Source organism: Scylla paramamosain, chromosome 26 (genome assembly GCF_035594125.1).
Source record: "Scylla paramamosain isolate STU-SP2022 chromosome 26, ASM3559412v1, whole genome shotgun sequence".
Classification (NCBI taxonomy): domain Eukaryota; kingdom Metazoa; phylum Arthropoda; class Malacostraca; order Decapoda; family Portunidae; genus Scylla; species Scylla paramamosain.
The window spans coordinates 20,349,091-20,362,005 of record NC_087176.1 but is presented as its reverse complement, the minus strand read 5'-3'; the positions used below and the strand labels follow the sequence as shown (position 1 = coordinate 20,362,005).

The following is a 12,915-nucleotide window of genomic DNA, read 5'->3' as shown; positions in this document are numbered from 1 at the left end:
TTCTTTCCATTCTCATCTTCCAGTTTCGTCTCCTTTCATCTTTATTTTACTCAAAGTGACTTTTCATTCTAGTTCTTCTTGTTTCCTTGTCGCTTTTCTCCTTTTTCTCTCCGTCTTCATGTCTGTCTGTAGTTCTGCAGCCACCAATGTAGTCAATGTTACAACACTTAAATATTTTAAGATTTATCAATCTAAAACGTATTCGCAAAACTGAATATTTCTTTGTTATTTTGGGTTGGGTGGGAAAAAATAACAAAGGTGTGTTAAGTGTAAAATGACGACGCAGAATCAGAGAGTGAGTCATAGGAACGAACATAAGAAATAAGGGAAGCTGCAAGAAGCGACCAGGCTTACACGTGGCAGTCCCTGTGTGAAATATACCTACCTATTTCCACCTATCATCCCCATCCATAAACCCGTCTGATCTTCTCTTAAAGCTCCCTAATGTCCCACCACTAACAACATGATTACCGAGTCCGTTCCACTCATCTACGCAAAGGTGTATTATCCTCATTAGTTAAGTTACTACAGATGACTACCAGTAAACACCCTTATGGCCCTCCTCCTCCTCCTCCTCCTCCTCGTCTCTTTCCTTCTCCTACCTCAGCCCCCTCCCTCCCCCTTACCTCTCTTCTCGTCTTTTTTTTTCCTCTTATTTATTTTGTCTCTCCTTTGTTTATTCATAAATCCTCTTCTCTTTTTCTACTTCTTCGTCTTCTTTTCGTGCTCCTCCTCCCTTTTCAGTCTTTTTTCCTGCACATTCTCCTCTTTTCGTCCATTCATCCACGTCCTTTTCATGTGTGTGTGTGTGTGTGTGTTTCTTTCGCTCACTGATTTTAATGTAACTTTTTATTTGTTCCCCGTGTTTGTCTTGATGTCCTTATTTGTTTGTTTTTCAGGCTCCCTTCGCTCGCTCGCCTTGTGTCTTACTTTTATCAATATTCCTTATTCCATGCTTCTGTTCTTCCCTATCTCCCTTCTTTTCTTTTGTTCCTTTTTAAGACTGATACCTGCTTCTAACTCATATTTCTTTCATTTATGTGCCGTTTTCATTTACATTTTTACTTCTCTCTCTCTCTCTCTCTCTCTCTCTCTCTCTCTCTCTCTGACATGTATGGCATAGAAATGGTTATATCATTTTACCTGGAGATTTATATTTATTAGAGGAGCAACACAGGTAAATAATGGACACGTCAAGTGCAATCCAGTATCGAGCTCAAGTATTTTGTCTTGATCCTTTTTTTCATTAACCGGCCAATTTACTTGACGTATTAACAAAAGGCCAATGAATTTCCAGTTTGACTTTTTTTTTCATAGTACAAAATGTTTAAGTGTTCGTTATTATTCGTATGAAAATTAACTTAAGTCTTCAATTACCCTTCATAGGACAGTTATTTTCATTTTTTTCTTTTGTCATTAGAATTTTGTTTTATTGTTACTATTCCTAAGATTTTTTTTTTGTTTACTTTTATAGAAATATATATCTATGTTTTTATTACGACCCAAAGAAGAATGAACGTAAGATTTAATGCCATTTACTGGACAAGCAATATCCAAGTTCACGTTACCATCCCCCGTCCTTGCAATCAGCCAAGCTTTCAACGTGCAAGAGAAATCCCGTGTCTTCTCACGTCCCTCTACCCAACAACTGTCGCCCCGGGAACGCACAGAGGGACAAGTGTTCTGAGTGGAGCATTGGCGCGAACGTGACTGACGGTGAGGGAATTAACTCAAAACATAACAACCACTGGCCAACGAAATTATTCCTAAAACAACCAACGTTTATGAATACTGAAAATTATTCGTTCCATTTAGTATGATGTAAATTACTCTCTCTCTCTCTCTCTCTCTCTCTCTCTCTCTCTCTCTCTCTCTCTCTCTCTCTCTCTCTCTCTCTCTCTCTCTCTTTCTCCTACCTACTAAACACGCCACCTACAAATTCTCTCTCAATATACCACGCGTATAAATAATCTTCCACCTTGTATACAGGTGCCATCAATTTTCCCCTGCAGCCTGTGAGATATCCCGCACTCTACGCGCCAGTAATGAAAAATAAGGAGGCTGTGGCGTCCAGGTTGGTGGGAGATGCATCGCGCCATCACATGCACACACTGACACGGCACGAGCAAGGGGAACGTGTGTGTACATGCTGCTTCGTGTTTGTGAGTTATGTGAGTTTTCTTTGGCTATTTTACTGTGTTAATGCTGCAGTTTATGACACTAAAAAGCACTGTATGTAATTATAACAGGCATCTACGATAAAGAAAATAGATCTAAAGTTTTTTGTTTGTTTTTTTTCACTGTAATGCGCTAAACTTTGCAACACAAAGTACTGCACACAATTTTAATAATCACATACGTATGTACAAGACAGCAAATTACAGTAGAAGATTTTTTTTCCCATTATGTAATGAAGGGAAGGAAATGAGAGAGTAGTTCATCATACAAAGCTGTGTGTCATAAGCAGTGAACAAGCTTAATCACAGACCTGTTCTCAAAGGCCACACTGGTAATTAGTCTGGCTCAGGTTTTTTTTTTTTCTTTTTCCTGTGGATGATGCAGAATCCTTGCTAAATAATAATTAAAATCCCAATAAAGACCTAGGAAACTATAATGACTATTACTACAGCCTGTGAAATGTTGCGATAAGACGTTTAAATGTTTGATAATGTTGTGCGTCCTCATCCAAGTCAGATTCAGTGGGGACACGTTCTCCCTGGCCGTCCTTGTCCACATGTCACATTCGGTGCAGTTCAAACTGAAGTAAAAAAATGCACCAGTTTTGTTCGCGTGGCAATGGTCAGGGTCAGACTGCGCTGTGTCTTGTGTCTCCACGAATACCTCTGGCTGCTTCAATTGATTGGTTCCTTTTTTCTTCCTCTTTTTTTATTCATTTTATTTATTTACTTACTTCTTTTTCTTTTTTTTGTTATGGTTAGTGGAAGACATGCCTGTGTTAAGTACTGTGACAGGTGGGGAGGTGTCGTGATGCACCTGTACTCCACACTCAGGTGATGAAGTAACAAATATACATTTGTACCTTAATAACAAATCGTAATTTAACCACTTAATCATAGCGACAAAATAAAAAAAAAATTAAAAATAAAATTAAAAGTCTAGAGTTGAACAACAGTGTGTTATGTAAGTCAGTAAACAAATGACAGCTTTGGTAGCAAGATAAAAACAAAAAAGTGTTGCAGTCTACGGTAATCGTAGTGAATATCCTTCCCAACATGAAAAAAAAAACCCAATGGCTATGTCTTGTATGAATTAATTTTATTTAGTCCACCAGCCGCTCCTTGGAATCCACTCCAGGGTGACTATAACAAGTTTGCATTTGCTCCGGTTCCTAATACTCTCCTCCTGCATACTGGATCCCTGTCGCCCGCCCTCCCCTTATCTCCCTGAAGCATTCCAACACTGTCTTGCTATCTGATGAGGCACTACACACTACTTTTAGTCAGCACAACACTTCACACACAGTTAAATATCCTTATTTCCACGTTCCTGATTCTACCGTAACAATATACATGAATGACTCTTCTATAATTATTATAAGAAGGAATAAAAAAAAAGCCGTAGAGGACAAGAGACTTTATGGCGCACAATATTTCACAGAGACATGAGTGTTCATTTTTCCGTGTCTCTTCAGCATACATACAGATGAGGGGCGCTGCACTAAGGGGACGTGACTGGATGAGCGCGGGTAGGGTGGCCATGAATGCGGTGGAATGGCGGCCCTGATAGTGGTCATCCACCCATTAAGTGTTCCCCGCCCCTCAACTAAGAGAATGAAAAGCAAATAAAAAACAGTTTTTTTTTTTTAAATATTGACCCATAAATAATTCATCGTTACATGGACACTTTTAAGTCTCAACACACTGCCGGTGGCTGGGAGCACCAAACACTGATGCTGAGGCACGCTAAAAAGGCAATCAAGGAAGGTCAGTACCCCTCTACACTAGGAAATTTAAGTTTCCGAGTATAATAATAGCAGCTTGGTCTCTCTCTCTCTCTCTCTCTCTCTCTCTCTCTCTCTCTCTCTCTCTCTCTCTCTCTCTCTCTCTCTCTCTCTCATGGTAATTAGTGCACCAGGACTCCCCACATGTGCACTACACGTGGTGATGGCGGCACGAACGGAATGAATTAAACAGGCGAGTTATTCGGCAGCCAATCATCGTATTACCAAGGCTAATCAGGTGCTCACTCTCGCATGTTTTGGCAGACTAACGACCCTCACTGAATTAATTACGAGGATCACTTATATTTCTTAACTCTTACAAACACAAGGTCTCGTCCTGGAGCCCTCTGCTCTTGTGTGACGATAACAAGCTCAACTTTGCTTTTCATTTTTTTTTTAGTACCGCAGCAGCAGCAGATGAATACTCTAGCCAGTATTTTCATTTTTACAATGTCTACCGTTTTCTAGAATCTTTGTCTTATTTGACCTACTTTCCACTTTCCTAAATGACCCACGTGACCTCGTTTCTCCCATTCCCTATTATCACCATATCCGTAAAAAAATGTCCTGCCTTTCTGCATCACGTGTAGCTACTACTGTCAACACCATCCAAACTATACTTAACTTCCTAACTACTTTCCACGTTCCCTGTTCTTCTCTGAAAGGTACTAATCGTGATCACCTTGACGCAAGTGTTCCAAGAAATATGAGGCACCATTCTTGTTCTCTGTAAAACAAGTGTATTTGAGAAAGCATTAAAAATATACCACTTTAATACTGTAAGATTTCCTAGTCATATCCCATTGCAAGCACTTCTGACCTACTGTAAGATTCATTACATCATACCAGTATGAACATCACTGCTAGCATCCAAACTAATATTATATTCCTCTCCCTCCTTCGCATAATTGATCTTCCCAAGCTTATGATGCAAGGCTGAACCTCCAATATAAGCAAGTCGTTATAAGGATTAAGTATATCAAAATCACATGAAAGGGGAAGAATGACTGGCTTTCAATATCCTTCTTAAATTAATAAGCTTGTTCTTCCTCACACTTCCACAAAATAAATTTCCACAAATAAATTACCAAACCGACATTAAATTAACTAAAGTAAAATCCACATAAATAAAATACTAGAAACACGAAAAAAAAAAAAAGAATTACAGTATTCTCATTCCCAAAGTTAGATTCTTCTAATATAAATATGAGAGAGAGAGAGAGAGAGAGAGAGAGAGAGAGAGAGAGAGAGAGAGAGAGAGAGAGAGAGAGAGAGAGAGAGAGAGAGAGAGAGAGAGAGAGAGACCCCATCAACCGCCACTCGGCAGGATGTCCACTGTCCACTACCCAGCAAGGCCACGTTACAAGCTCCACCTCACTGTTTACTCTCACTCCACTCCATTAAGAGAAAATTGAGTTTGTGTGTGCTGTAGTGTGTGGCGGGGGATTACTGAACAGAATATTTGATACAGTTGAGGATAATGCGCGCATGCACACACACACACACACACACATCTCTCTCTCTCTCTCTGATATGGTAAGCATGAGACGGTGATAGAAAGAAAATGTAGTGTGCTCATTACTATGGCGTCCCCTTTTTGATACCTGTGCTAAATTGTCTTGCATTTCAAGTTATGGCTTTGGGAAATGAAGCAGTGAATGGCACGCCCACTCACTGCCTCCCTTGATGCAACACCTCGCCTCCAGTTGATCACGGGGAGGGAAGTGAAGTGTTTGTCATGCTAACTGATCCATAATGCAAACTGTCCACACACACAGGGGACGATTAGCGGGAGTTGCTGATTCACTGACTTTGCTGCAGCGTCTCAAGTCAACCACACGGTAAATCAAATACTAATATAAGTAATACAGGTATCCTATGACAATTTTAAGCTAACCTAACGTAACCCACAAATCAATAATTCAATCAAACATTAATAATCTATCTCTTAACACAAGCTTAGCTTAATCTAGTCAAACCTATCTTCCAACATGGTGACTTTAGCCTGTCTTAACTGATCACTTTTTTTCTCTATTGTAAATGGGGTAATGATTAAGGACAACTAAATTTATATAGAAAAAAGGTCCAATGAGGTGTCAATCCCCAAGGAAAACGAGCCAGAAGGATTAACCAAAACTAATATACAAATTCTGAATTAAGGATGCGAGTGTATTAGGTGCATGAAGTAGAATTGCGTTAAGGAAGTCAATTGTGACTGTCCCCCCTGTGTTGTGAGACAACCTAACAGGGAAACGTTGAGGGAGGTCACCGCTGGGTAGTTGATATGTTCAAGCTCAGCCTAGCCTAAATTATCCTGCCCCCTAACATTTCCCCATCTCCTAATACAAGTTTATCCTAACCTAACCTACATAACAGTGAGTGGGCAGTGATGCAGAAGGTACACAGCTGGACATGACAACGCACAACTTTCCCTAAGCTCTCCCGCCTCATCACACATTCCCTTAGTGCCTGTATCACAGACCTGCTCACTCCAGACACTCCACAACATAAACACGCCTTTCATTGCTCAAGATGAAGTGAAAGCAAGCATGTACCATCACCATTATTAAAACTGGCCATGTTTATCACCATTCGCAAGGCTAGTGTTAAAGAGAATACGCATGCTCGCATACCTGCAAGTAAACAATTCAAAGAATAATATGATGCGTACGTAATCTACTGCGCTCTCTCTCTCTCTCTCTCTCTCTCTCTCTCTCTCTCTCTCTCTCTCTCTCTCTCACATAAATAATTTATATTTCCACATATATAATGAGTAATCAGTAAGTAGAAAAACAAAACAAAACAGCGAAGCAGCATTATTTTTCTCCCCAGCAGACTTGATGACGTCAGCCATGATGGCGACGCGCACCGCTGCCAACACACCCCGAGACATCACCGTCCTCTACAAAAGGTACTGTCGAAATGGAATAGAAAATAAGAGGCGAAGAGAGTGCGGATATCCATTTATCAACAACGCAATCGTGACATAATCTGATTTACGCTAAAATGAGACTTGTTGAGGGGAACAGTTACTGCGCAGCTGGTTCTCCACTAGCATAGATTACCACCATCAGATCAATCAGTACTACACCACTGCTATAGTATCTTCCTTACTTAATAGATAATGCCAATGGAACAGTTAAGCTGAACAAACACCAAATAAACACCACAAAGTAATGAGCCAGAGGGAGGGAGCTTTAAATTTCGAGGAGACGAGATCCTTCTATCCTTCTCCTCCCTTTCCTCTCTCCCACTTTAATCAACATGAACACGCATCTTTTATTTCGAAAGTAGAGATTCAGAATAAGATTTGCACGTGCTTCTGTCACTTCACACATAACAAATAAGCAGTACTTATGACAGAATTCCATTAGTCTTATTACCTACGTGTTATATTTGCATCGACATTGAAGGGTGCCAACATATCCGAAATACGATTCAGCGCTGCTAAATATCATAATACCTTAAAAGTACATTTTTACAATCTTCTTCACTCTGAACAACAAAATGAATGAAACGACTAAATACAGTAGTGAGTGGTACGGCAGAACATCGTTTGAGACACACTGAAATATAATATACGAAATAGAAAATGGAAGCAGAGCACAGATGTATCGCAAAGGTTGGTACTCCTGTCCGCTAGCGCTTGTTTCGTCACTTAGCTCTTCCGACAGTCACCACCACCATTGTTTTCCCACTGTAACGACCAGAATACTATGCCCGATTTGTACTCAGTGACGTTGTAATTGCTTGATAAGTATGTATGTAATGAGTGGATTCACGTGGAGGTGGGGAAGCGAGGGTGTGCGAGGTGATTTACGAACCTGACGAAACAGGGAAGCCAGAGAGCAGTTGCCCGCCTGACCTCTCATGCCCCTGCCTGCCTACTTCCACCTGTACGCCTGTCCGCCTATATTTCCTGTATGTATTGTTGTTTACTCGCCTTCGTGAAATACAGCTGGAGAGCGTGCGTGTGGCTTTTCTTCCTGCCCCCCTACTTCCAGCGTGACACCACTCCCTGCAATCACACCTACCTTGCACATGTACGATATTGCCTCTGGGATCATTAAGTTTAATAAGCAACAAAGCATTATCATTAATTACAACTCCCGGAGAGCTTCAAGAGTCAAGACAAGACGTTACCAAACAAGCCTACCTACTAACTACACGCATAGTTCTCCTCACTCCTTCAACTCAATTTAACTCATACTACGGTGGAAATCAAGACAAATCTCACCTTCTGTTTCCACAACGTAAAGGCCCACACGTCCATCACCATATATCGTCACGAGGGTTCATTCACGCTCACTCAATACAAAGCAACAGCACTACGCATCGCCGCTGCTACCTGAGACTGCAGGGAGGCGCCGGCGAATGACTGCGGCTTGTGCCCACCTGTGACGTAATTCTCGGATGGACATGTGCAGGGCTACCAACTCTTCCACCACGACATACCTGCGGAAGGTGAACGTTTATCTGTAAATGTATGATTACAGATAAAGGATATACATACATGCAATACATACATACATACATAAATTCATATGGCAGTATCAAAAGTATATACTGAACCATGAGACAGACGCAAAACACCTATTCTCGTCAAGCCTGAGAAGGTCATTCAAATATCATTAAAAATAAACGGGAAATGTTTTGAAAAGTAAGAATCTCAACAGACAGAAGGATTGGCTGACTGACTTTAAGGATAGAAGGAAGAGGAATTGGAGGAAGGGCTGGTACTCCTGCCTTCCCTCCACTCTGTCCCTCCCTCCTCCCTCCGTCCCCATTCCCTGCCTCTCTTACGCCCTCCTACATTCCCTCCCTGCGCCATCTCTTCCCCTCCCTCCCTCCCTCCCTCCCTCCCTCCCTCCCTAAATCTCTAAAGGTAAAATATTCACGAGATGTTATTTACACAAGAGCTCTCATTCATCCAGCACCAAAGTTTTCAGAGTGACACAAAACGTACTCCTTAAGTAAATAATGGTATGGATAATCCAATCTACCTACTGCTACACACTCACTACCAAACACTCCAACTACCATCTTCTTTTGTGCATAACAACACCACAATTAATAATCCTCAGGCTATTGCAGAGTCATTTAATGACCACTTTAGCTCAATCGGTAATTCACTGGCCAGGAACTATAGTGATATTCAGTTTTGCTATAAAGATTATATGCCTTCCCCAGTCCCTTTCTCTTTCTTTTTAAGGCCAGCAACACTAATTGAGGTTAACTCCATCATCAAAAACATTAAAGGTTCTTCATCTGGGCACCATGAAATTAACATCACAATTACAAAAGAATGTAGTAACATAATTTCACCTTTTTTTTAGTTTTTATCATAAACAAATCTTTTTCGAGAAGGTTGCTTCCCAGATCATTTACAAATATCCCGTACAGTGCCAATCTTCAAGAAAGGAGATCATTCTGTAATCGATAACTATAGACCAATCTCTATTTTATCTAATTATAGCAAGATTTACAAAAAAAAAAAAAAATAACAATAATAATAATAATAATAAATAATGGCTTCCAGGCTAATGAATTACTTCTCTAAACATTCACTATTTAATTCATCACAATACGGATTCAGACCTAAATATTCGACTGAGTTAGCTGTCCACCATCTCTGCCAGAACATGTATAATGCTATGGATGCTGAATTGTATCAACTCACGGTTTTTTGTGATCTATCAAAGGCTTTCGAGACAATATCTCACAACATCTTGTTACAAAAATTGCTTGTGTATGGAATACGAGGTAACGCTCATAAATGGTTTCATAATTATTTATCACACAGGAAACAGTTCACCTCCTACAACAATATATGTTCCTCTTGCAGCGACATATCATCTGGTGTTCCTCAGGGATCTGTTCTCGGCTCGCTACTTTTTCTTATATACATAAATGACTTTTTGGAAGTTTTAAGGACACGGTATAATGAATTAGTTAGAACAGTCAGGAAGTTAACGAGGAAAGCTAAGGACAATTATGAAGTAAAGGTAGCCAGCCAGGCGAAGACGGACCCCAAGGGATTTTATCAGGTATACAGGACGAAAAATAAGGATACTGTAGGTCCATTAAAGGCAGCAGATGGGGAGCTGGTTAGTTCTGGGGAGGAGATTAGTAAACTTCTGAATGATTATTTTTTAACTGTCTTCACTCAGGAAAACATGCAGGATATGCCAGATAGTGAACAGGTGTTTAGAGCAGATGAGTATGAGAAGCTGACGGATATTTCCATAACTAGGGAGATAGTGGAGCAGGAGGTAGATAGGCTAAAAAAGTTCAAGTCACCAGGACCTGATGAAATATATCCCAGAGTACTGAAGGAATGTAAAAAGATTATTAGTGAGCCGTTAGTTTCTGTCTTTAGGAAATCACTGGAGTCGGGTGAGGTACCAGTAATGTGGAGGCAGGCTAATGTAGTACCCATCTTTAAGAAAGGTGATAAAACTTTACCGTCTAATTATAGACCTGTCAGCTTAACTTCAGTTGTAGGTAAAATGTTAGAGTCAATAATAGCAAGGAACATTAGGGAACATTTAGACAAACATAACTTGATAAATCAGTCACAGCATGGCTTCACGAAGGGGAAGTCTTGCCTGACAAACTTGTTAAGTTTTTACAGTAAGGTGTACGAGGCAGTAGATAATGGTGATAGTTATGATATCTTATATCTGGACTTTAGTAAAGCATTCGACAAGGTGCCCCATCAAAGGCTCCTGAGAAAGGTTAGGGCGCACGGGATAGATGGGAAGGTGTTAGGTTGGATAGGGTCATGGCTTGGTAACAGGCGACAGAGAGTGCTAATAAACGGCTCGAAATCCGAGTGGGGTCATGTCATTAGTGGGGTGCCACAGGGATCAGTATTAGGGCCATTATTATTTCTAATATATATCAATGACTTGGATAGTGGAATTAATAGCGATGTTAGTAAATTTGCGGATGACACAAAGATAGGTAGATTAATTAGGTCAGAAGCGGATGCCATCGCCTTGCAGACAGACTTAGATAGAATGAATGAATGGACGGATAGATGGCAAATGCAATTTAATATCAATAAATGCAAAGTGCTTAGCGTAGGTAGAGGAAACCCACACAATAGGTACACATTAAACACCCAAACTCTGGTAGGTACAGGGTACGAGAAAGATTTAGGAGTTATAGTTAGCTCTGAACTCCGTCTAGGGAAACAATGCATAGAAGCCAGAAACAAGGCAAATAGGGTACTAGGATTCATTTTTAGGAGTGTTAAAAGTAGAAGGCCGGAAGTAATATTAAAGTTATACTTGGCGCTGGTCAGACCTCATCTAGACTACGCTGTGCAGTTCTGGTCCCCACATTACAGGAAAGATATAGGTCTATTAGAATCAGTACAGAGGAGAATGACTAAAAGGATTCAGGGGATGAGGAGTATTCCTTACGAAGCGAGGTTGAAGCGGTTAAATTTACATTCTCTAGAGAGACGTAGGTTAAGAGGGGACCTGATAGAAGTCTTTAAGTGGTATAAGGGTTATAACAAGGGAGATGTAAGCAAAATTCTTAGGATCAGCAACCAGGGTAGAACAAGAAATACGGGTTCAAGCTTGAAAAATTTAGGTTTAGGAAGGAGATAGGAAAAAATTGGTTCTCGAATAGAGTGGTAGATGAGTGGAACGGACTCAGTAATCATGTAGTTAGTGCTAGGACACTAGAGAGCTTTAAGAGAAGATTAGACAAGTTTATGGATGGGGATAACAGATGGAAATAGGTAGGAGTGTTTCATACAGGGACTGCCACGTGTAAGCCTGGTCGCTTCTTGCAGCTTCCCTTATTTCTTATGTTCTTATGTTCTTATTCCTCAAATGATAAACTTAAATTCATTTGATATAAAGATGACACTAAAGTTTTCCTACAGGGTAATAATATCGAGAATTAAACAAAATATCTATGTGGATAAAGAGTAACAAATTAACATTAAACTTAAATAAAACTAAATTCATGGTGACAAGCCCTCTTATGTCTCACCCATTGTGTCCACCAACAAAAATAGATAATGCTTTAATAAATTAAGTGACTGAATTTAAGTTTCTAGGCGTAAATATTGATAATAAGTTGAAATGGAAAAATCACATTGACATCATTAACTCCATAAAATATCTGTATTAACCGGTGTTATATTTAGACTGGGAATTTATAAGTGAAAAATGTTTAAGACAAATCTATCTTTCATTAATATAACCTCACTTACAGTACTGCAGTGCAATCTGAGGAGGAGCATATAAAATATACACTGATAGTCTTTTGGTCTCCCAGGAAAAGCTGCTTCGAGTAATGTTTCTGAAAAGTCAATACGCGCATACGAAAGAATTATTAAGTAATCACAAGTTACTAACTGTCCTTGACATTATTAAAGTACAAAGCAGTCTATTTATTCATAAGTCCTTACACTCCCTCACCACAGACCAAGGTTTCACACTATTTCCTCACAATGTTACACGCAGACCTTTCCATTTTCGCTTACCACTGTACGAGTATAGAACTTCCCACGCAAAACAAAGCCTTCCCTTCAGAGGCTCTCACCAATGGAACACTTTGCCGGAGTCACTCACTGCGGATACCAATTTCATTTCATTTTAAAGAAAACTTATGAAAACAGTATTCAGTAACTATTAACATTTTAAATATTTACATGTGACACTGATATCTTGACATCCCTGTTAAAAATTTGTCATATATGTGTAGCATACATGTCATTTAATTTGTATTCGCTGAGCTCTGTAATTTTTTTTTTTTTTTATGTAGGAAGGACACTGGCCAAGGGCAACAAAAATCTAATAAAAAAAATGCCCACTGAAATGCCAGTCCCTTAAAAGGGTCAAAAATTGATAAATAAGTGTCTTGAAAATTTCCTCTTGAAGGAATTCAATTCAGAGGAAGGTGGAAATACAGAAGCAGGGAGTTCCAGA

At 39.8% G+C, this 12,915-nt stretch overlaps 1 long non-coding RNA gene across 3 annotated transcripts in view; it reads right to left on the bottom strand.

The window, feature by feature from the left end:
- Positions 1 to 3,579: 3,579 nt before the first annotated feature.
- Positions 3,580 to 12,915, bottom strand: part of LOC135113800 (uncharacterized) — a 57,231-nt gene continuing 47,895 nt past the window's right edge. For 2 of the 3 annotated variants that reach the window (XR_010275040.1, XR_010275041.1), the window contains 2 exons: positions 8,199 to 8,416; positions 3,580 to 3,783 (listed from right to left, as the gene is read on the bottom strand). This is a non-coding gene — a long non-coding RNA (uncharacterized LOC135113800). Of the gene's footprint in view, positions 3,784 to 8,198; positions 8,417 to 8,659; positions 8,756 to 12,915 lie in introns of those variants that run through there. The other variant, XR_010275042.1, reaches the window with a different exon arrangement.